This window comes from Nyctereutes procyonoides, unplaced genomic scaffold, assembly GCF_905146905.1.
Source record: "Nyctereutes procyonoides isolate TBG_1078 unplaced genomic scaffold, NYPRO_anot_genome, whole genome shotgun sequence".
In the NCBI taxonomy this organism is placed as follows: domain Eukaryota; kingdom Metazoa; phylum Chordata; class Mammalia; order Carnivora; family Canidae; genus Nyctereutes; species Nyctereutes procyonoides.
Window position 1 is genome coordinate 56,501,439 of NW_026575126.1, and position 24,870 is coordinate 56,526,308.

The 24,870-nt window shown below is 40.7% G+C and overlaps 1 pseudogene; it reads right to left on the reverse strand.

The window, feature by feature from the left end:
• Positions 1 to 22,279: 22,279 nt before the first annotated feature.
• Positions 22,280 to 23,456, reverse strand: LOC129519859 (5'-AMP-activated protein kinase subunit gamma-1-like; annotated as a pseudogene).
• Positions 23,457 to 24,870: the final 1,414 nt, after the last annotated feature.

The following is a 24,870-nucleotide window of genomic DNA, read 5'->3' on the forward strand; positions in this document are numbered from 1 at the left end:
GCCATGCACTCTTCCTGGAATTTTTTTAATTTATTTATTTATTTATGATAGTCACAGAGAGAGAGAGGCAGAGACACAGGCAGAGGGAGAAGCAGGCTCCATGCACCGGGAGCCCGATATGGGACCCGATCCCGGGTCTCCAGGATCGCGCCCTGGGCCAAAGGCAGGCGCCAAACCGCTGCGCCACCCAGGGATTCCTCCTCCTGGAATTTTGATTAAGATTACATTGAGTCAATAAATCAATTTGGGGGAATTAACATTTTTAACAATACTGAGTCTTCCAATACATAAACCCATGTATCTTTGCATTTATTTAGATATTCTTTCATTTCTCTCAGGGTTTTATGATTTTTAGTATACAGGACTCACACATTTTTGGTCAAAGCTGTTCCCAAGCTTTTCATATTTTCATGCTATTTCTTAAAATTTCCATTCTGTTAGTTGTGAGTGTCTACCAATAATTTTGGAAATTGGTCTTGCATCCTGAAATCTCACTGAACTTGTATATTCTAGTAACTTTTTGGTACTATTTTCTGCATAAATTATTGTATTACCTCCAAATAAAGACAGTTTTCCTTCTTTCTTTCCAATCTAGATGCCTTCGATTTATTTATTTTCTTGCCTAAGTGCCTTAGCTCAGACTTGTAATAGTAGACTAGTAGCGGTTGAATAGTAGTAGTGAGAACAGACATCCTTGTCTTATTCCTGATCTCAGGGGGAAAGCTTTTAGTCTTCTGCTGCTATGTGTGATTTACCTATAGGTTGTTTACTTAGATGCCCCTTATCAGGTTGGGGAAGTTTCTTTCTATTCCTAGTTTGCTGAGACTTATCAGAAATGGATGTTGTGTTTTGTCAATTATTTGTAGGGGGCATCTATTGGGATAATTATGTGGATTTTCTTTTCTAGTTATTATGTGAATTACATTGATTAAATGTTAGGTTAACTTTATTTGCTGAAATAAACCTCACTGAATCATTATGTGGTAGCCTTTTTATATGATATTAAATTCAATTTTGTTAAGAATTTTTTTCATCTATGTTCAAGAGATTGCTGAATAGTGCTGGCTTTGCAGAATTCATTGAGAAATATTCCTCCTCCTTCAATCTTCTGGAAGAGCTGGTGTAAAATTGGAATGTTTTCTTTCTTAAGAATTTGGTAGAATTACTCAGTGATGTCATCTGGCTCTGGAGTTTTCCTCATTGAAAAGATTTTAAGTACAATTTAGGGGCACCTGGGTGGTTCAGCCGGTTAAGTGTCTACCTTCAGCTCATGATCCCAGGGTCCTGGAATTGAACCCCACATCGGGCTCCCTGCTCAGCAGGGAGTCTGCTTCTCCCTCTCCTTTTGCTGCTCCCCCTGTTTGTGCTCTCTCTGTCAAATAAATGAATGGAATCTTAAAAAAGAAAAGAAAAAGAAAAAAAGATTTTAAGAACAATTTCTATTTCTTTGATAGATATAACACTTATCCAGGTTATCTATCTATTCTTGAGTAAGCTTTGACAGCTTGTGTCTTTCCAGGCATTTGCCTATTTCATTAGAGTTGTCAAATTCATCGACATAAAGTTACTCATAGTATCTTCTTATTATCCTTTTTAATAGTCATAGAATCTGGAGCAATGCCATCTTTCTCATTACTGATTTTTAAAAAAAGATTATTTGTTTGTTTGTTTGTTTATGTATTTAAAAGAAGGCACACCCAAAAGTGAATACACGCAGGGTGGGGGACAGAGGGAGAGAGAGAGGCAGACTCCCTACTGAGCAGGGAGCCCCATGTGGGTCTCCATCCCAGGACCCCAAGGTCACAAACCAAGGCAAAGGCAGATGCTTAACCGACTGAGCCACCCAGGCACCCCCTCATTCCTGATAGTGGTAATTTGTGTCTTTTTTCTCTTTGATCAGTATAACTGGAAGTTTATTAATTTTATTGATCTGGTAAGAGCAGCTTTTGGCTTCATAGGTTTTTCTGTACTATCTTCGTTTTCTGTTTTATTTTTTTAATTTTTTTTCCATTTTCTGTTTACTAATATCAGTTCTAATTTTTTATTTCCTTTCTTCTGCTTATGGTATGTTTTTTTTCCTCCTGATTTCTTAAGACAGTAGCTGAAGTATTGAGTTGAGGTCTTTCTTTTCTAATATAGGCATTCAGTGTCACAGATTTCTATTTAAATACCATGTTAACTGCATCCAATACATTTTTATATACTACGTTTTTATTTTTATTCAATTCAAAATTCTGCCTTTCCTTTTTGATTTCTCCTTTCACCATGGGTTATTAGAAGTATGCTATTTAATTTCCAAATATTTAGAGATTTTTCAGATATATTTGTTACTGATTTCTAATTTAATTCCATTTTGTTCTTTAAAAAAAAGGATTTTATTTATTTATTCATGAGAGATAGAGAGAGGCAGAGACATAGGCAGAGGCAGAAGCAGTTCTCCCTGCAGGACCCTGATGTGGGACTCCATCCTAGGACCCTGGGATCACCACCTGAGCCAAAGGCAGACACTCAACTGCTGAGCCACCCAGGCGTCCCTAATTTAATTCCATTTTGGTAGGAGAAGATATTTTGTATCATTTTTATCTATTTGAGTTTTTTGAAATTTGTCTCATGACTGAAGCAGTGGTTTAACCTAGTAAACATTCTATGTTCTCTTGAAAGGAATTTGTAGGGACGCCTAGGTGGCTCAGCAGGTTGAGTATCTGCCTTCAGCTCAGGGCGTGATCCTGGAGACCCTGGATCAAGTCCCACATCAGGCTCCCTGCATGGAGCCTGCTTCTCCCTCTGTCTGTGTCTCTGCCTCTCTCTCTGTGTGTGTCTCTCATGAATAAATAAATAAAATTAAAAAAAAAAACTTAAAAAGCAAGGAATATGTATTCCTTTATGTAGATCCAGATTTCCATCTGGGATCATTTTCTTCTGCTTGAAGGACTTCCTTGAACATTTCCTATAATGAGGGTATGCTCATGATGAATTCTTTCAGCTTTTATATAACTAAAAGCATTTTTACTTTGCTTTCATTTTTGAAATATTTATTGCTTGGTATAGAATTCTAGGTCGACTTTTTTTCCTTTTAGTGCTCTTAAAGATGTAATGCTGTCTTCTCTTATGCATTTTTTTTCCAACAAAAATCTGCTGTCCTTCTTACCTTTGTTCTCTGTAAAGTATCTTTCCCCTTCTCTCATTGCTTTTTTATTTTTTGTAACAGCTTTATGGAACGTAATTCATATATGTCTTTACAGATGTGCCTATACTGAATATTCAGCATAAAGGGAATCTATATAATATATGAGTTTTTTGGTGACTGCTTTCTTTCACTTAGCATAATGTTTTTAAAGTTCATGTTGCACCTTGTATCAATATTTAATTTCTTTTTTTGGCCACGTAATATTATTGTAAGTACATACCACATTTTGCTTCCCTACTCATCAGTTGACAGACATTTGGGTTTTCATGTTTTGGCTATTGTGATTAATGCTGCTATGAACACTCATGTATTAGTGTTTATGAAAACGTGTGTAATTTTTGGAGGTATATACCTAGGATCAGAACTGTTGGATCAATCAGTAATTGAGTGTTTAACTTTTTGAGGAACTGCCAAACTGTTTTCCAAAGTGGCTGTACCATTTTATATTCTCACCAGCAAATGTATGAGGATTCCAAGTTCTCCACAATTTTGTCAACACAAAAGCATATTTCTTTAATTATAGCAATTCCACCAAATGATCCCTAACCACTTTTTAAAATATTTTTATTTATTTATTTGGCACAGAGAGAGAGAGAGAGCACAAGCAGAGGGAACAGCACGCAGAGGGAGAAGCAAGCTACCTGCAGAGCAGGGAGCCTGATGTGGGGCTCAATTGATCCCAGGACTCTGGGATTACCCCCAGAGCTGAAAGCAGACACTTAACCATCTGAGCTACCCAGTTACCCCAGTCCCTAACCACTTTTTATATTTTCTCTTTATACTTGGTTTTAAGCAATTTTTTTAAAAAAGATTTTCTCTATTTATTCATGAGAGAGACACAGAGAGTGAGAGAGAGGCACAGACACAGGCAGAGGGAGAAGCAGGCTCCACGCAGGGAGCCCAACGTGGGACTCGATCCTGGGTCTCCAGGATCACACCCTGGGCCTAAGGCAAGCGCCAAACCACTGAGCCATCCGGGCTGCCCGGTTTTAAGCAATTTGATTATGATTTTCTTTCTTTTTTTTTAGATTTTATTTATTTATTTATTCATGAGAGACACACAGAGAAAGAGAGAGACAGAGGGAGAAGCGGGCTCCATGCAGGGAGCCTGACGTGGGACTCGATCCAGGGTCTCCAGGATCACGCCCTGGACTGAAGGCGGTGCTAAACCGCTGAGCCACAGGGGCTGCCCCAATTTGATTATGATGTTCTTTGGTACAGTTTTCCTTATGTTTCTGCTTTTAATCTTATGCAGTGTAATTTTCTTCTCAGTCATTATAGTTTTCTTATTTAGAAGATTCATTTTGTTCTTTGTTATATTGTCCATGTTTCTACTTAACTTCTTTTCCTCTCGCTTGTATATATGGAACATAATTATCTTAATTGCTTGAATTTTCTTATATACTAATTCTATTTTGTGCCATTTCTAGATTAGTTTTGATTATTTGTCTTAGGCGTTATTTTTTCTGTTTCCTTGTATGTCTGGTAATGATCTAGATTAGATGATAGACTTGTGAATTTTACTTTGACATGTGTTTCTTTAAATCTTGTTGAACTTTTTTTTTAAGAGTTTATTTATTTATTCATAGAGACACACAGAGAGAGAGAGAGAGGCAGAGACACAGGCAGAGGGAGAAGCAGGCTCCATGCAGAGAGCCTGACGTGGGACTTGATCCAGGGTCTCCAGGATCACGCCCTGGGCTGCAGGCGGGGCTAAACCGCTGCGCCACTGGGGCTGCCAATCTTGTTGAACTTTAATATGGGATACGTTTAAGTCACTTGTTGACACTTTCAAGGCTTGTTTTTAAAGTTTGTTTGGCTAAATTGTAGTTGTGTTTAGTCTAAGGATAATTCATTCCCACCACGGAGGCAAAATACTTCTGACAGTTTTACCTAATACCCTGTGAATTAGGAAGTTTCCTGTCTAGGGTAGTGAGTAGCATTTATTCCTGGCCTATGTGTGCCCCAAAAGTTGGTCTCTCAAATCCTTTTGGGTAGTTTTTTCCATTGTCCTAAGCAGTTTTCTCACAGGCACGTGATGATATGTACTCAGCTGAACACTTAGGAGATAACACTCTGGAGTTCATTTTCTGTGCAGCTCTGTCCTGCCCAGTACCCTGCTCTGCAAACTCTGTCTTCTTGGCCTCCCTGGACTCCCAGCTCTGCCTCTTTGATTCAGAAGGACTGAAGTCTCAATCTGAATTCCACCTCCACACTGCACCCTGGAAACTCTCTCTAGGCAGTAATATGGGCAATAACAGGGCTTATCTCATTTGTTGCCTTTGTTCACAGATCACTGTCCTTTGTTATCGATGTTCAGTGTATTGAAAACTGTTATTTTATATTTTATCTTTTTTTTTCAATTTCAGGCAGAAGGGTACATCTAATTTCTGTGATTCCATCTTATTTGGAATCAAAAGGCACTCCCTCTTTTTAAAAATTAAGCATGGCAGGCAGTCTGGGTGGCTCAGTGGTTTAGTGCCGCCTTCATCCCAGGGTGTGATCCTGGAGACCCCAGATCGAGTCCCATGTCAGGCTCCCAGCATGGAGCCTGCTTCTCCCTCTTCCTGTGTCTCTGCCTCTCTCTCTCTCTCTCTCTGTCTCTCTCTCTCTCTCTCTGTCTCTCGTGAACAAATAAATAAAATCTTTTTAAAAAATTAAGCATGGGGCACCTTGGTGGCTCAGTCAGTTAAGCATCTGCCTTTGACTCAGGTCATGATCTCAGGATCCTGGGCTCAAGCCTTGCTTTGGGCTCTCTACTGACAGGGAGCCTGTTTCTCCCTCTCCCTCTCCCTCTGCCCACTGCTCCCCCTGTTTTTGTGCACTCTCTGTTAAATAAAAATGTTTTTTTTAAAGTTAAGTATAAAGTATTTTTAAGGGCTTCATTCAACTGGTTTTTTAAAGGATTTATCTAAGAGAAAGAGTGTGTGAGTAGGGGAAAGGGCAGGAGAGGGAGAGGGAGACTCCTTACTGAGCAAGTAGCCTGATGGGAGTGCTCTATCCCAGGATGCTGAGATCATGACCTGAGCTGAAATCAAGAGTCAGATGCTTAACCAACTGAGCCACCCAGTCACCCTCAGCTATTTTATTATATGAAATTTATAGAGTTTGCCCTGCTCTTTGCTCTGTCTACTAGTACTTTATGTGTTAAAAGAACTGGTGTTTTATAATTTTGCATTATGAACTCATCTGCAGTGGGAACTTAATCTGTGGGAATTCTGTGAGGCCTGGACTTAAGAAATTCACCTCTAGATCAATTTTATGTTTGCCTGTCCAAGGCCCCTTTCTTTATGTGTTATTTTTTATTTTTGATATTCCTAGATCATAAAAGTGGTTTATAGTTAATCTTTTAACAACACAGCTTTGAACTGTGTTGAACCTCTTATCCATGGACTTTTTTTTTATAGTGCTGTAAATGTATTTTCTCTTTGTTACAATTTTCTTAGTAACATTTTCTTTCCTCTAGCTTATTTTGTAAGAATATGGTATATATTACATATAACATACAAAATATGTATTAATCAACTGTTTATGTTATCAGTACGGCTTCTGGTCAACAGCAAGATATTAGTAGTTAAGTTTTTGAAGATTCAAAAGTTGTGTGTGGATTTTTTACTTCATCAGGTCAGTACCACTAACCCCTGTGTTGTTCAAGAGTCAGCTGTATATTCAAACATCAAAAACACGTGAGGAAAGGTCATGGTTATTAATTATCAGGGGAGTCATTTTTTCCCCTGACCTAGAATTCAGATCAAATCCCACAAGATTTCATGTTTGATTGGACATAAAAGTAAACTCTGTTCTGTTCCACATTTTCACTGAGAATACAGTGCTTTGAAGTCCTTAAGTTAATGTGGAAATTTCAGTTCTAGCTCTCAGGCTCAAGACTTTGTCACCAGCAGCTACTTGGAGCTACAACCCAATCTGTTAAGGCTACCATATCCCCACAAAGCACCAGTTCTTCAAGATTGGCACAGTATTAACTTATGTGCTTAGCTCTCTGGTTTTGTTTCTTCTTCCCTTTTCAAGAGATAAGCTATGCGCTTAAAAGAATGTCTGCTATATTTTATTCAGAACTTCCCTATAACTATTGGGTCCTCTGTATTGTCAGGAACAGAATGTTCCAATTTACTTTTTTAACCTACTGTCACCAGACTTCCATCTTGACAACTTCAAAGGCCAATGATGACCAGGAAGCAGCTGCCAAATTCCCTGGATACTATTTCATTGAGTATGTAGTCCAACCACAAGTGATAAAATACCTGGCTAGGAGGAGCTTAAACCATAAAGATGCTTAATTTTCTTAAAACAGCTGATCATTTTGGCAGCTCAATTCCATTAAGGACCTGTTTTTTCTGTCCTTTGTCATCTTTAGCATGTCACGATGTTCTTTATCTCATTGTCACATAGTGGCTGCCTCCTGTGACCACATGCAAGTAGCAAAATGTAGCAAGCAGGAAAAGGACATTTTTTTCCCTCTTGAGCCTCTCTCTTATTAAGTAGGAAAAAAATCTTTCCCAAAGGTCCAAGCAGTTGACCCTTCCACCCTTCTGGCAAGAACTGTGACATGCCTACCCCTGGAGCAATAATTCAAGTCATCCCTGGGGTTGGAAACATTGCTGTTGGAACAATAAAGGGGTTTTGTTGACAAGGAATACAAGTCGCAGAAATGCACAAGGCTAGATCCCTGCCCTTGAGGTCCTTAGGAAATGTAAATTCTCTATTTGTCTATCCCCAAATCTAATTTCCACCCTAAACCCCCATTCTCCCACATGCAGGAAACAAAGTAGCACATTGTGTAAACTCCATCAAGGTTAAGCAATCAACTGTGTGTGCCATAGACACCTTCTCTGCATTACTATATGAGACAGTATAGAACAAAACTTTTTTTATTTGGAGAAGGCTCCTCTCAGAGGCATTTTACACTGCTGCCCATCTGGCCTTAAGATATAATCGTCTTGGGGATCCCTGGGTGGCGCAGCGGTTTTGCGCCTGCCTTTGGCCCAGGGCGCGATCCTAGAGACCCGGGATCGAATCCCACCTCGGGCTCCCGGTGCATGGAGCCTGCTTCTCCCTCTGCCTGTGTCTCTGCCTCTCTCCCTCTCTCTCTCTCTCTCTCTCTCTCTCTCTCTGTGACTATCATAAATAAAAAAATTAAAATTAAAATTAAAAAAAAGATATAATCGTCTTTTGCTGGACCTCGCCCCCAAATTGCAAGGTGACAGTGAAGCACTATCTATCTCCTTCTAAGGAAAGTGGTCCACTCAGTTTACTAGTTCATTGGAGTGAGTATCAGAGCTTAGTGTCAACCCCAGGATGGACAGCAACAGAGAAAATTTTTATTTTATTTATTTATTTTTTTAAATTTATTTATTCATAAGAGACACACACACACACAGAAGCAGAGACACAGGCAGAGGGAGAAGCAGGCTCCATGCAGGGAGCCCGACGTGGGACTTGATCCCAGGACTCTGGGATCACGTCCTGGGCCGAAGGCATGCGCTAAACCCCTGAGCCACCCAGGGATCCCCCAAGAGAAAAATATTTAATGTCACTTGCTTTAAATCTGAAGCAGAGAAAAATCACCCAGAGGCATTTATTTGGAAGTGACTAGAGTCCATTTCCTCTACTGGGCAGAATGGAAGGTAGGGAGGCTGGAGGTAGAGTTGAAATCCAGGTGTAGACAGATGCATGCCCGAGTTTGAGTGACTCTGAAATGTGCATCTGCTCCCTTGGTGTGTTCCTGCTGCCTCTCACAGATAGCATCACCTGAAGAACAGGAACAGAGACCCCTCACTTTATGCATCTTTTCAACCTCTCTTCCCTCCCCTTCTCCTGCTCACCACCCAGCACAAGACCTGCAACGCAGTGCGTGCTCTACAAAAATGCTTATTTAACAAAAGGTTGTTAGAGTGAATAAATGAGAAAAGGAAGTTACTGCAATGGCGGGAAACGAGCCCAACATATCTCGAAGCCAGATGTGTTCAACTGTATCGTGGTGAAGGAGAGAAACCCAGAAATGCATGCACAGGGGCAGATTGAGAGAGAGAGGTCTTGCAGACAGAGCAGAACTATGATCACCAAGTAAAGAGGAGACAGCCTAATCAGAGAGCCAGACGGGCCCCACCTGACTCTTACTGCAGCTGGGGTGGGGGTGGGGGGGAGCCTAGAAGGTTCAGCGGGCGCAGGCTCCCACCTCCGCCCCTCTCCCGCTGCTCGGTGAGCATGGAAGCTGCCGGGCGGGGAGGCAGCCTAGCTGGGCTTTCCAGAACGAGGCAGGATGGTGTGAGCTCCAACGCCCTGCAATTGCTGGAGCGACAGTGGCGACACTTGAGTTATTCACAAAGGCTGGAATTCAAATGAGGCTGGCACGGCTCCAAGTCGCAGTAGCTTAGGAGGAGAGAGAGAAAGGCGTATTAAGTATTCATCAAGATCTTAGCGTTGCGTGGGCTCTGAGCGTTCTCCATCTGCATCCCTCCCTCCACCACGGATTTTTGCGTGGAGGGGGGGCTCCTCCAGAAGCACTTTGTCCGTCAGTCTGTGAGGTGGGGGTGGGGGCTGGGGGGGGGCCCGAAGTTAAGCAGAATTGTCTTATCACATGATGGGGGACCTGTATCATGTGATGACTCCGGTGATGTTGGAGGCAGCATGTGACTCCCAGGGCTACGTGGGCTCAAAAACAATTTAAATACAAAAACACAAGCAGGTTCCCCTCCTCTCTTTTGCCTTTTGGTCTGGCTCTCCCTACCTTTGGGTTGGTGCCCGACTGAATGGAAAACCCGTCATCTTGCAGGCACTAACCTGTGAGCACCGGGTACCTGGAGACCAGGCCCCCTCTGCTGGGGGGTCCCCCAGGAGCTGTGCCCCATCATTCTGCAGCCCACTGACTCCCAGCCTGGTAAGTTACTGAGCACTTTGAGCAATTATTTGTGAAGCTGCCCTAGACTGGCTCATTAGCATGCACAGGGCACCCTCATTGGGCACTGGGCACGTTGGGAGGAAAGTGCCTGCCGGCTCTAGGGAGCTGCAGCTCTCGGTCGGTCGGCCAGACATCCGCAGCCTTCCTGGGAAGCGGAGCTGTGCTGGTTACGTCGTGCTGGGGTGGAAGGAGGTCCTCCATCCCTTTCCCCTTCTCCCCCTCCAGCCTGCCTCTTTCCCTTGTCTCTCCTCCCTAACCTTGCTCCTTTGAGTCTGTTTTTTGTTTTGTTTTGTTTTGTTTTGTTTTGTTTTGTTTTTTACCTGCTCTCTCCCTCTTCCACTCCTATTTTCCTCCACTTTCTGTCTCCCACTGCTTTTCTTAGGGGGTCTGCTCCTCTCGCCTGTTAAAATGATTTTTGGGGGGGGTACCTAGATCTTACATTCTTTCTGTCCAGAACCTGAAAGAAAGCTTCTGAGGACTTGGTGATTGCAAATGTATTAACCATCCCTTCCAAAATGTTTTCCTCGCTAATACGTTGTAGATGGCCTGGTTCCTGTCATATATGTGTGTGCGTGCGCATCTGTGTTAAAGGGTGACTGATCTGTTTCTTGGAGCCATCAGAGCTGTTTCTCGGGTGGATGTTTGTGGGCTCCAGATCCCCACTCAGCTAGCGGATCATCAAGTGATAGGAGGGGCAGTTAACAGCAGTCAGGAGACATTGCCCTCTGACCCCAAATGTCTGGCTCTGTGGGAGAAATCAGGTCTTAAAACAAGAGCCAAAATCCAGTCAGCGCTCAAGGATTAGGGGCTCTACGCATCTCAGAGATCTGGCTCTGAGTGTGAGGCCGCACCTTTGCAGGATGAGACAGAGGGTTGGCTGAGAAACTAGCCATGGGGAAGACACATGTAAATTTAATCATGGCAGTGACCATACTTACCACATAGGAAGGAGATGTTGGCTATGTCAGAAGCTTCTGGTTCAGTGTTACCCAGGTGTGCTGACACCTGCTCAGCAAGAAATAATGAACAATGAGCACAATCTACCCAACAACTCAATGAGCAGGTGCTATTTTTATCTCTAATTTAGAAATGGGCAAACTGAGGCACAAAGCAGTTCGTTAGGTCACTCAACTAGTATAAGTGATAAGCTAGCTTTTGAGCCCAGGCAGCTTTTCTCCAGAGCCTGCACAGTTAACTACTGTGATAAACTGCCTCCAAAAAAGAAAAATTAAACCCATCCACATTACTATGTGACAGGTAATATGCAAAGTTCAGGGCTATATTTGTTAACAAAACAGAGACATTCTGTTGGGACAATATATTATTTCAAATCAAGGTATTTGCTAAAAGGAATAGTAGGGTGCAATGAAAATATGTAACTGGAGACATACTTCAGTTGGGGGAGGAGTCCCAGCCTCTGCCAATGTAATACTTAAGATGTAACCTGAGAGAGGAGTAGGAAGTCAAACAGGTAAAGAGGCAGGAGGAACATTCCAGACAGAGGGAATAGCATGTGTGAGAACCTTGAGGTTGGAAAGTGCTGGGACCACTCGAGGAGCATCAGGAGACCAATGGGCTGAGCACAGTGTAAGTGGGACCGTAACAGGAGATGAGGCCATCCAGACTATGTGCGTCTCTTGTAGGCCTTGCTAAAGTGACTTGGGTTGTATCCCAGGATCAATGAAAAAACCATTATAGCATTTTTAGTAGGGAAGTGGCATAATTGTATCTGCAGTACCAAAAGACTTCTTCAAGAGGTGTATCGGTTAGTTTTTGCTGCATTATAGACCACACTGAAATGTAGTGCTCAAGACAACACTCATTTATAGTTCCATATGCCGTGAGTTGGCAATTGCAGGTGGAATCATCTGGACAGTACTTTTTGCATGAGTTCGCTCATGTAGCTAGTCAGCTGGCACACTGGCTGACGGTGGCTGATCTTAGATGATCTCATGTACATTTTCGTTGATGGGCGGGGGCAATTGAAATTGGCCAGGCCATGTGTCTCCATATCTAGCAAGCTAGCCCAGTCCTCTTCATGTGATAGCTGGGTTCCAAAAGCAACAAGGGAAAGGGAGCCCCCCAACACACAAGCACTTTACAATATATTTTTAAAGATTTTTTAAAATGTATTTATTTATTTGAGAGAGAGAGCATGTGGGCATACATGCGCACAAGCAGGAGGGAGGAGTAGAGGGAGAAGCAGACTTCCTGCTGAGCAGGGAGCCGGATGTGGGGGACCTGATCCCAAGACCCTGGGATCATGACCTGAACTGAAGGCACTTCAGTTAACTGAAGATGCTTAACTGACTAAGCCACCCAGGTGCCCTACAAACATCCACCTGTTACACGTTTGCTAGTGTTCCATTGACGTAGACAAGTTACATGGTCAAGACCAGATTCAAGGAATAGAGAAATAGACCTCTTAACCAGAGGAGGTACAAAATATTGGATTCTGTTTGTTTCCAGTGTACAACATAAATTTAAAATTATAAGCTGGATACTGTCTTCCTCTACTATGGGAGGAACCGAAAGCCAGGAGGAAATTTGAAGCCAATTTTGCTATGGTTGGAAATGAACTTTTTTTTTTTTTGGAAATGAACTTAAACTTGGTCGTATATCAAACTTTATGTTCTGATTAGAACAAGTAGGAGTCTGAGCATCTGTTTTGGCCACAGATCAGGAGCGTATCTAGAATGTGGTATAGAAATGTCTCCTCCTTTTCTCACAGGATTATCTGGGAATAGCTTGGAGTCTAGGAAGACTTTTGAGATTGTTACCGTAGAATGAAATTTGAGCCATATGGAAGTCAGAATGTGTTTAAGTGTTCCAGGCAAGGCAACAGCATATACAAAGGCCCTGAGGCAAGGAAGTAGGTGGCTTGTTTGGGAAATAGGAGACAATTTAGCTTAATGTAACTGCAGTGGATGGAACCAGAGTGGACAGATTAGAAAAATTCTTAAGAGGTCAAAAAACAAAAACAAAAACAAAAATCAAGCCTTGCTGTTGGATCTGATAGGGGTTGAATAAAAAGGACATATTAAAGAAGCTACCTAGGTTGGTGATACTATTTCCTAAAGTGAAAAGACTAGATGAGGATCAGGATGTTTGCAGTGGGCAACAGGAGTAGGAGTGGCAGAAAAAAGTCAAATATGCTATCAGCTGGGTCAAATATTGCTGAGACACTGAGTAAATTAAGGGGCAGAAAAGTGTCTGTTTGACTTGGAAAGGTGGAGGTAGCTGAAGACTTTGACAAGAGCAATTTTGGTGAAGTGGTGAGGATGGAGACCAAACTGGAGTGGGTTAAGGAGTGAATGAAGGTAAACAAACTGTGAAAGAGATAATAGAAATTAGGCAGTATTTAGAAATGGGTCAGAGTCAGGGAAACGGTCTTGATTTTACATTTGCTTTAAAAAAAATTAGAAGGCTCTAGATTATGTAAACTATCGGAGTAGTCCAGCTGGAAGAGAGAGAGGGAATGGGATCCAAACTGTGTATGAATGAATAGGTGATGACAGATTTTTATTTTTTATAGGAGGGGATAATGAGAAAAAATGTAGCAGATACACAAAAGCTTGTAGATGTGGTGTTGGGAAGACAAAGCACTTGCTATCTGTCAACTTTTATTTTCACAGTGAAGTATAAGGCAAGGTCATCAGCAGAAGAGGAGACAGGAAGAGGAAAGAAGAGGACATATAAGATGGTCCTCTTGGAGAGGGAGAAATAAGCACTGTAAAAAAAAGGAGCCGGGGTAGCTGGGTAAAGCAGAGTGCCCATTAAGAGCATGTACTGGGAAAAAAAAAAAACAGCATGTACTGGGGGATCCCTGGGTGGCGCAGTGGTTTGGCGCCTGCCTTTGGCCCAGGGCGCGATCCTGGAGACCCGGGATCGAATCCCACGTCGGGCTCCCGGTGCATGGAGCCTGCTTCTCCATCTGCCTGTGTCTCTGCCTCTCTCTCTCTCACTGTGTGCCTATCGTAAATAAATAAAAATTAAAAAAAAAAAAGAGCATGTACTGGGGGGATCCCTGGGTGGCGCAGCGGTTTAGCGCCTGCCTTTGGCCCAGGGCGCGATCCTGGAGACCCGGGATCGGATCCCATGTCGGGCTCCCGGTGCATGGAGCCTGCTTCTCCCTCTGCCTATGTCTCTGCCTCTCTCTCTCTCTCATTCTGTGTGACTATCATAAATAAATAAAAATTAAAAAAAAAAGAAAGAAAGAAATCTTTGCTGAAGTCATTACTGCTACTGACTCATCCATCTGATAAAAAAAAAAAAAAGAGCATGTACTGGGACGTTTCCTCCAGTATCATTTAAGTGCTTGGGTTTAAGCACTTGGAGATGGTAGAGTGCCATCACAATGAAGTTTTATCAGACAAATTCCAAAGACGAGAAAAGGGCAGGGATGTTGAAGGTGGTTACAAGGGAGTGATTGTCAAGCTGAGCCGTAGAATCTAAACTGGGCCAGATTGGGAATGGTCAGCCGTAGAATCTAAGCTGGGCCAGATTGGGAATGGGACCAGGATGGAATGATGGAGAATGAGTAAGTGGTAGAAGACCAGTGGAAGAGAGGTTATGAAGAGGTGAAAGACTGTGTTCTTGAAGGGAATCCTGCATCAGCATCACCTGTGAGCTTGTTAGAAATGCAGAATATCAGACCCCACTTCAGATCTTCTGAATCCAAATCTGAATGTTAACAAGATCTTTCCGACTTGTAAGCTCATTAAAGATTGAGAAGCACAGGGGTGCCTGCGTGGTTCAGTTCGTTAAGACTCTTGATCTCAGGTTAGGTCTTTTTTTTTTTTTTTTTTTTTCAGGTTAGGTCTTGATGTCAGGGTTCAAGCTCCACATTGGGCTCCATGCTGGACATGGAGCCTACTTCCAAAAAAAAAAAAAAAAAAGAAAGAAAAATGGTGCTATTCTGGGCAAGGTGAGAAGGTAATGAATACCAAAATGAACCCTATTTTTTGCCCTGGTTTTTATCTTATTTTATTTTTAGTATACAGGCTCTCAAACATGTTCAAATTTAGTGAAACCCAGTATACCATCATAAACTTTAATAATTTTCAACTCATGGCCGATTTTGTTTTCTTTATACCATCCTTCAAACCCAGGATTGTTTTGAGTCAAATCTTAGGCTGATGTAATTTCATCCATAAATTTTTCATTATCGACCTCTAAAAGACAAGGACTCCCTTTTTAACCATAACCACTGTACCGTCACCACATCCCAATAAAATCAAGAATAAATCCTTATTATCATCAGATAACCAATCTGTGCTCAGATATCTGCAACTGGCATATAATTTATTTATTTTTTAAATTTTTTTAAAAGATTTATTTATTTATGATAGACATAGAGAGAGAGGCAGAGACACAGGAGGAGGGAGAAACAGGCTCCATGCCGGGAGCCCAACGTGGGACTCGATCCCGAGACTGCAGGATCACACCCTGGGCCAAAGGCAGGCGCTAAACCGCTGAGCCACCCAGGGATCCCCCCCTGGCATATAATTTAATTTGTAATCTGTTTGTTTGATGAGTATCCAAATAAGGTCCACACATGGCAGTTAGTGACTATGTCTCTTAAGTGTTGTGTAAGTTATAGGGTTTTTCTTCATGTCTTTTTTCCCCCTTGACATTTTGAAAGTTTATTTATTTATTTATTTATTAGAGAGAGAGAGAGAGAGAGGAAACAAGATGTATTGAAGAAATAAGACGATTTGTTCTCTAGATTTTCCCAAAGTCTAGACTTCACTGATTGTTTACTCATGGTATCATTTAGTATGTTCCACTGTCCTTTATAGTCTTTGTAAACTGGTAATTAGACCTAAAGGGAATTGCTTTTGAAAAAACCTTTATAGTGAAATATATCCCACATGAGCATATATAATATATGTGTGTGTATATATATATATGGCTTAAAGAATAAAAATACCCTCATAACAACCACCTCCTGCCTTAGAAACTTTCCAAAAACATCCTTCTTCATCCTTCCCTAGAGGTGACGTGTATCTTGGCTTTTGTCACAATTTTTCTGATGTTTTTTCCCCCCATGTGGATGCATCCCTAAGCAATGTATTACTTAGTTTTTCCAACTTTGTGAGTTGTATTGTAAATGTAATCACAAGACAGACATTTTTCTGTGGCATGTATTTTGCTTGATATTTTTATTTTTGACATTCAGTCATGTCTATATTTGTGGCTATGATTCATTCATTTTCATTGGCATATAGTAATCAACCACGTGAATGTTTTACAATCTATCCATTCTACTCTTGGTGGGTATTTGGTTCACCTCCCCCCACCCCGTTTGGAAGTATTATGAATAATTTTGCTACACCCCCAGTTTGGGAGTAGTATGAATAACGTTGCTAGGAACATTCCTGTACATGTCTTGTGTCCTTGTGCAAGAATTCCTCTAGGTATATACCCAGAAGTGAAAGTGCTGGGTCATAGAGTTTGCCTCAGTTCAACTGTACAAGAAACTGCTAAACCATTTTCTGCAAGCTGGTTTTATTCCTTTCCACTCCTTATACCTTCTAATTTCTTTTTGTTGCCTCATTGTACCATATAAATCCTCTAATACAATATAATAGAAATGGTGAAAGCAATTCTTGTCTCATTTTGATTGAAAGGGAAAACATTCAACATTACACAGGTAACATATTTGCTGAAGGGGTTTTTTAGAGTGGTGTGTGTGTGTGTGTGTGTGTGTGTGTGTGTGTGTTTATCAGATTAAGAAAATTCCTATTTCTCCTTTGCTTGGTTTCATTTAACCATTAATGGTCTTTGAACTTTATCAAACATTTTTCTGTGTCTTTTGAGATAATAAAATGATTTTTCTATTTTTATTCTTTTAGTATAGTGACTTATATTGATTTTATTTTTCCCCCAGCTGTATTGACATATTAACATATAAACAACTTAGGTGTAAGTTGTACAATGTAATGATTTGATACACACATATATTGTGAAGTGATTGCCACAATAGTAAACACTTCCATTCTCATAATTTTGTTTTTGTATTTGTGCTGATAACATTTAAGATCTACTCTCTTAACAACTTTCAGTAATATAATATAGTATTGTTAATTATAGTCATGCTGTACATTAGATTCCCAGAAGTTATGGCTAGAAGTTTATACTCTTTGACCAACATCTCCCTCATTTTCCCTGCCTCCCAGACCCCAGCAACCACCATTTTATTCTCTGTTTCTATGAGTTCATATTTTTTTAGATTCCACATGTAAGGGAGAATACACTGTATTTGTGTTTCCCTGTCTGAATTACTTCACTTATCATAATGCCCCCAGGGTCCATCCATATTGTCACAAAATGAAGGATTTCATTCTTTCTTATAGTTGAATAAATAACGCAGCTTATTTACCCATTCATCCATCAGTGGACACTTAGGCTGTTTCCATGATTTGGCTATTGTGGATAATGCTGCAGTGAATATGAGGGTGCAAATATCTCTTCAATATTGATTGCGTTTCCATCAAATATGTACCAAGAAGCAGGATTACTGGATCATATGGTAGTTCTATTTTTAATTTTTTGAGGCACTTCCATACTCTTCTTCAGAGTGGCTTTTCCAATTTGCATTCCCACCAACAGTACACTAGGGCTCCCTTTTCTCCACACCCTCCCCAACACTTATCTCTTGCCTTTTTTGGTAATAGCCATTCTAATAGGTATAAGATGGTATCTGATTGTGGGGTTTTTTTTTTAAGATTTTATTTATTTATTCATGAGAGACACACAGAGAGAGAGGCAGAGACACAGGCAGAGGGAGAAGCAGGCTCCATGCAGGGAGCTGACTCCATCCAGGGTCTCCAGGATCATGCCCTGGGCTGAAGGCGGCGCTAAACCGCTGAGCCACCCAGGCTGCCCCAAGCATCTTTTCATATACCTGTTAGCTGTCTGTATGTCTTCTTTGGGAAAAATGTCTATTCAAATCCTTTAATCAGATTTTGTTTTCTATTGAGTTGTGGGAGGTTCTCGTGTATTTGGGGTATTAACCCCTAACAGAGGGATCCCTGGGTGGCTCAGCAGTTTGGCACATGCCTTTGCCCCAGGGCATGATCCTGGGGTCCTGGGATTGAGTCCTGCGTCGGCCTTCTGCAGGGAGCCTGCTTCTCCCTCTGCCTGTGTCTCCGCCTCTCTCTCTGTCTCTCTCTGTGTGTCTCTAATGAATAAATAAATAAAATATTAAAAAAAAACAAAACCCTAACAGATGATCTGCAAATATTTTTTCCTATTCTATAGGTTGCCTTTTCATTTTGCTGGTTATTGCTTTTGCTATGCAGAGGCTTTTAAGTTTGATGTAGTTCCACTCTTTGATTTTTGCTTTTGTTATTATACGTTGTTGTCATATCCTAAGAATTGTTACTAAGACCAAAGTCCAGGAGCATTTCCCTTGCATTTTATTCTGGTACATTTCATAGTTTTGGGCCTTCCATTTAAGTCTTTTTTTTTTTTAAGATTTTATTTATTTATCCATGAGACACACAGAGAGAGGCAGAGACACAGGCAGAGGGAGAAGCAGGCTCCCTGTGGGGAGCCTGACGCAGGACCCCGGTCTCCAGGATCACACCCTGGACTGAAGGTGGCTCTAAACCACTGGGCCACCAGGGCTTCCCCCATTTAAGTCTTTAATCTATTTCCGTTGTGAGTTGTGTATGACTGGGATCCAATTTCATCCTTTTGCATGTAAATATCCAGTTTTCTCAGCACCATTAAAAAAAAGTGCTTTAATTATTTATTCATGAGAGACAAAGGCAGAGACATAGACAGAGGGAGAAGCAGGCGGGACTCGATCCCTGGTCTCCAGAAACATACGCTGAGCCAAAGGCAGATACTCAACCACTGAGCGACCCAGGTGTTCCCTCTCAGCACCATTTATTGAAGAGGTTATCCTTTCCCCATTAAGTATTCTTGGCTTCCTTCTCATGTATGCGTGGGTTTATTCCTGGGTTCTCAATGCTATTCCATTGGTTTATATGTGCTTTTATGCCAGTATCATACTGTTTTGATTACTACAACTTTGTAATAAATCTTGACATCAAGAAGTACATTTTGTTCTTCCAGCCTTGTTCTTCTTTCTAAGGATTGCTTTGGCTATTCAGAGTCTTTTGTGCTTCTATCTACATTTTGGGATTGTTTTTTCTATTTCTGTAAAAAAAAATGGCAACTGAAATTTTGATAGGGATTACATTGAATCTACAGATGGGTAGTACAGATATTTTAATAACAATAATTTTTCCAAACCATGTACATGGGATATATTGTATTTTTTTGGTCCTCTTTAATTTTTTTCATTATTGTCTTGTAATGTATAGCAGCAAATAGATGTTTCATCTCCTTGTTTAAAATGTATTCCTAGGTATTTTATTATTTTTGATGCCATTTTATTTTTTTATTTTTTTTAATTTTTATTTATTTTATGATAGTCAGAGAGAGAGAGAGAAAGAGGCAGAGACACAGGCAGAGGGAGAAGCAGGCTCCATGCACCGGGAGCCCGACGTGGGATTCGATCCGGGGTCTCCAGAATCGTGCCCTGGGCCAAAGGCAGGCGCCAAACCTCTGCGTCACCCAGGGATCCCTTGATGCCATTTTAAATGGGACTTTTTTCCAGATAGTTTGCTGCTACTGTGTAGAAATGCAATTGGATTTTTATAAGTTTGTTTCTGTATCCTGCAACCTTACAGAATTCATTTATTAGTTCTAATGGGTTTTTTTTTTGTGGAGTCTTTAGGATATTCTATGTATAAGATCATAACATCTGCAAAGATGATTTTACTTCTTTCTCTCTGATTTGGATGCCTCTTATTTTGTTTTCTTGCATAATTGCTCTGGCTAGGACTTCCAGTACTATCTTGATCAGAAGTATTGAGAGTGAGCACCTTTCTTTTGTTCCTGATCTTAGTGAGAAATCAACCTTTCATTGTTGAATATGGTGTGGGTTCATCATATAGGACCTTTATTATGTTGAGGTATGTTCCTTCTGTACCCAATTTGTTTTTATTATGAAAGGATGTTGAGTTATGTCAAATACTTTTTTCTCCCTCTATTGAGATGATCATATTATTTTTATCTTTCATTCTATTACTGTATATCACATTTATCAATTTGTAACCCAGGAATGAATCTCACTTGATCACGTTGTATGATCATTTTATTATGCTGTTGAATTCATGTTGCTAGTATTTTTTTTTAATTTTTTTTTATTTATTTATGATAGTGACAGAGAGAGAAAGAGAGAGAGGCAGAGACATAGGCAGAGGGAGAAGCAGGCTCCATGCACCAGGAACCCGACGTGGGATTCGATCCCGGGTCTCCAGGATCGCGCCCTGGGCCAAAGGCAGGCGCCAAACCGCTGCGCCACCCAGGGATCCCCATGTTGCTAGTATTTTGATAAGAATTTTTATATCTATATTCATTAGGAATATTGGCCTGTAGTTTATGTTGTCTTTATCTGGCTTTGGTATCAGAGTAATGCTGGACTCATAAAATGAGTTTGGGAATGTTCCTTTTTCTTCAATTTTTGGGAAGAGTTTGAAAAGATTGATGTTAATTCCTCTTGAAATATTTCTTAGAATTCACCATTGAAGCCATCTGGTGCTGGGCTTTTCTCTCTTGGGAGGTTTTAAATTATCAATTCAGTCTCCTTACTTATTTTTGGTCTGTTCAAATTTTCTATTTCTTCATGATTCAGTCTTTTTTCTTTTCATGATTCAGTCTTGATAGGTTGTATGTTTCTAGGAATTCATCCATTTTTTCCTAGATTATCCAATTTGTTGGCATGTAATTGTTCATAGTAGTCTCTTATGATCATTTGGGTTACTGTGGTATCAGTTGTAATACCTCCTCTTTCATTTCTGATTTTAGTTATTTGGGTCCTCTCTTTTTTCTTTGTCCATTTAAAGGTTTGTCAATCTGTTTATCTTTTCAAAAGACTAGCTGTTAATTTAGTTGATTTTCTCTGTTGTTTTTCCTTTATTTCAAGTATTTCTGCTCTGATCTTTATTATTTCCTTCTTTCTGCTAACCTTGGGCTTAGTTTGTTCTTCTTTTTCTAGTTCCTTATTGGGTAAGGTCAGGTCTTTTATTTGTGATTTTTCTTTTTTTGTTGTTGTTTTAGGTTCCTGTCCTTTTAAAATTTTTTTTTAATTTATTTATTTATGATAGTCACAGAGAGAGAGAGAGAGAGAGAGAGGGAGGGAGAGAGAGAGAGGCAGAGACACAGGCAGAGGGAGAAGCAGGCTCCATGCACCGGGAGCCCGATATGGGATTTGATCCCGGGTCTCCAGGATCGCGCCCTGGGCCAAAGGCAGGCGCCAAACCGCTGTGCCACCCAGGGATCCCGGTTCCTGTCCTTTTAATCAGGATTGCCATGAAAAGCAATAACCTCAGCTAACCGCTTTGCCCTTCTTCTCCACCTAACTCCTTCCCCTTCATATGTCTACAGCACAGGAACCCAAAGACCTCCCCTACCCTCCATCCTCTCCATTCCTATTAGGGGAAGAAATGTCACTAAACTTGGGTTTACCTTCTCCCATACAGCATGTAGCAGGATGAATAAAAATACCTTTATGAAGTGCTTTGTTGTGCTCTTGTCTTAGGGTGGAGTCAGAGGCAGAGTTCACAGGGCTGTGTGAAGTTTGAGAATCTCTTAGAAATCAGAATTTTTCGGGATCCCTGGGTGGCGCAGTGGTTTGGCGCCTGCCTTTGGCCCAGGGCGCGATCCTGGAGACCCGGGATCGAATCCCACGTCGGGCTCCCGGTGCGTGGAGCCTGCTTCTCCCTCTGCCTGTGTCTCTGCCTCTCTCTCTCTCTCTCACTGTGTGCCTATCATAAATAAATTAAAAAAAAAAAAAGAAATCAGAATTTTTCTCTTTCACGGAACCCGTAGTTTGCTCAGAAAAGGGACTATGTCTGGGAGGATAGGGACTACGCTGGGTTAGGCTGAAAGTTTTTCTCAAGAGTATTATGAGGATAAGGACCCCTTAAAATCCATTCTCCTTCCTCTTCCCTTACCTTCCCCAGCTTCCAGGTAGAAGAGTTGGGGTCTCCTGAGCAGGGAATAGTAACAGTTCTCTCAAGATTTCATCTGTGATTCCCAGGGGGTAGTGAGTCGGGCTTATCCCCTGTTGCTGTCTGACCTCTTTCCCCACTTTAGGAGTTTTTGTCTTTGCCTGTGAGCACCAAGGCCTGAGGGATGTCAGTTAGTCATACAATTTCCTTGACTGAATCATTCTTATCCACCACTACACACAGGCAAATCTGTTTCCACGAATTAACCTCTTCTCCACCAGAGATGGTCTCCAGAGTCTCATGAAATAGCATTGAGGACATATTTAAATATTTTATTTATCTATTTATTTTAGAGAGAGAGTGCACATACATGTGAGTGGCAGTAGTAACAGAGAAGAGAGAGGAAAAGGGGAAAGAATCTCCAGCAGATTCCATACTCAGCAAGGAGCCTGTTGCAGGGCTCAATCTCACAACCCTGAGATCATGACCTGAGCTGAAACCAAGAGTCAGATGCTTAACTGACTGAATTATCCTGGCACTTCAAGGACACATTGAAAGCAATGTGATCAACATTGTAGAGCTTTGGTCACTGACATATCTAGGTTATTGTAGGTCTTTGCTGCTGCCAAATCAATAACATAAAACTTGGAGTGGATGTCCAGCACACGCTCTTTCTCATCTACCACTGGCAGGGTTGAGCATCAGTGCTGTACAAAATGTCCAGAGCCATGTAGACAGAGGTGGTAGTGTGGCCCATAACAGTGTTGGCCTAGGTTCTAATCTGCAGGTCTTCCTGAGACTTAGATGTGAACTCTGGCTTGGGAAACTCAGTGAACGAACAATTTGAAGAACTTGAAAATGTGTTTATAGGTGAGGATATATAAGGTGTTGCCTGGTTCCAGGTCAATTACTGGCAGCCTATGGATCTTATTTTGAATTAATGAAGAGACAGCATCAAACAAGCTGGCATTAGAAGCAATGCAGACAGGGGATTAAAGAAGTCATGTAGGTATACTTCCCTCCACTAGGTATACCTCCTGGTTGATTAGTAGTTGTGCAGGAGATTGGTGAAAAATTCTTGATGGCCAGCATGCCCACAAAACCTTGCTTCTTACTTTCCCACAAAGGCACAGCTCAGATACCATTAATTGCCAAAGAGGGAAAGAAAAAAAAAAGCTTTCTTCACCTACAGAGAAATATCAAATATAAACAAATCGGAGCTTTGGGGAATCATGTCATAGCTGTCATGAGACTTCATCAAAGTAGTGTACATGCTATGGTTGGATTCCGGGGTCCCTTGAGGATACTTATTTTCCATAGCTGGAAGCTATCCCAAGAAGTGACCATCTCCTTTGCAAGAGACACTGGCTGGATTCTTTTGCTCTAGGAGGCATGCTCTCCTTTTTCTCCATGAAGGCATTTATTGCTTTAAACTTTCCTCTTAGAATCGCTTTTGCTGCATCCCATAAGTTTGGTGTGTTGTGTTTCCATTTTCATTTGTATCGAGATTTTTTTTTTATTTCCCCTTTGATATTTTCTTTGACTCAGTGGTTGTTCATGAGTATGTTGTTTAATTTGCACACATTTGTGAATTTTCCAGTTTTCTTCTTGTACTTGACTTCTAGTTCTCATACCATTGTGGTCAGAAAAGACATCTGGTATGATTTCAATCATCTTACATTTGCTAAAAATTGTTCTGTGACCTAACATATCTATTCTAGAGAATGCTCTGTGTGTGCTTCAGACAAATGTGTATTCTGTAGGGTGGAATGTTCTGCATATATTTGGGCTAAGGTATAGTTCAAGTCAAATGTTTCTTAATTGATTTTCTCCCTAGATAATCTGTCCATTTTTGTGAGCTACTGATGTCCCTACTATTATTGTAGTGTTATTTCTCCCTTCCGATCTGTTAGTATTTGCTTAATACGTTTAGTTGCTCTGATATTGAGTGCATATATATTCACAGTTGTTATACTCTTGACAAATTAACCCCTTTATCGTTATATAATGACCTTTTTTGTCTCTTGTTACATTTTCTGACTTAAAGTCTATTTTGCTGATGCAAGTATGGCTACTCCCACTCTCTTTTGGTTTCTATTTGCATGGAATATTTTTTACCTCTTCACTTTGAGACTATATATGTCCTTAAGGCTGAAGTGAGTCTCTTGTAGGCAACATATAGTTGGGTTGTGGGTTTTTTTCTTTGGGGGGGGTTGTGTTTTTTTAACTCATTAGTCACTCTATGCCTTTTGGTTGGAGAATTTAGTGTATTTACATTTGAAGTAATTATTGATAGGTAAGTACTTATTAATGCTGTCTTATGTCTTCTCGTTGTTTTGTAGTTCATTTGTTTCTTTCTTCCTCTTTTGTTGTCTTTTTTTGTGAGATGATGATTTTCCATAGGTCTTCTTCTCTTTATCTTTTGTGTGCCTACCATCGGTCTTTGTTTTGTGGTTATCGTGAGAATTGTATCAATGTCTCATAGACTTAACAGTCTATTTTAACATGGTAACTTAACTTTGATCATACACAAAAATTCAACTCTTACTCCTCTCTCATATTTTATGTTTTTGATATCACAATTTATCTCATTTATATTGTAAATCCACTAACATATTATTGTAGCAATAATTACTTTTAGTAATTTTATTCCTTAAACCTTTATACTATAATTAAGTGATTAACACACAACCATGTTATAGTATTAGTATTCTGAATTTGACTATATACTT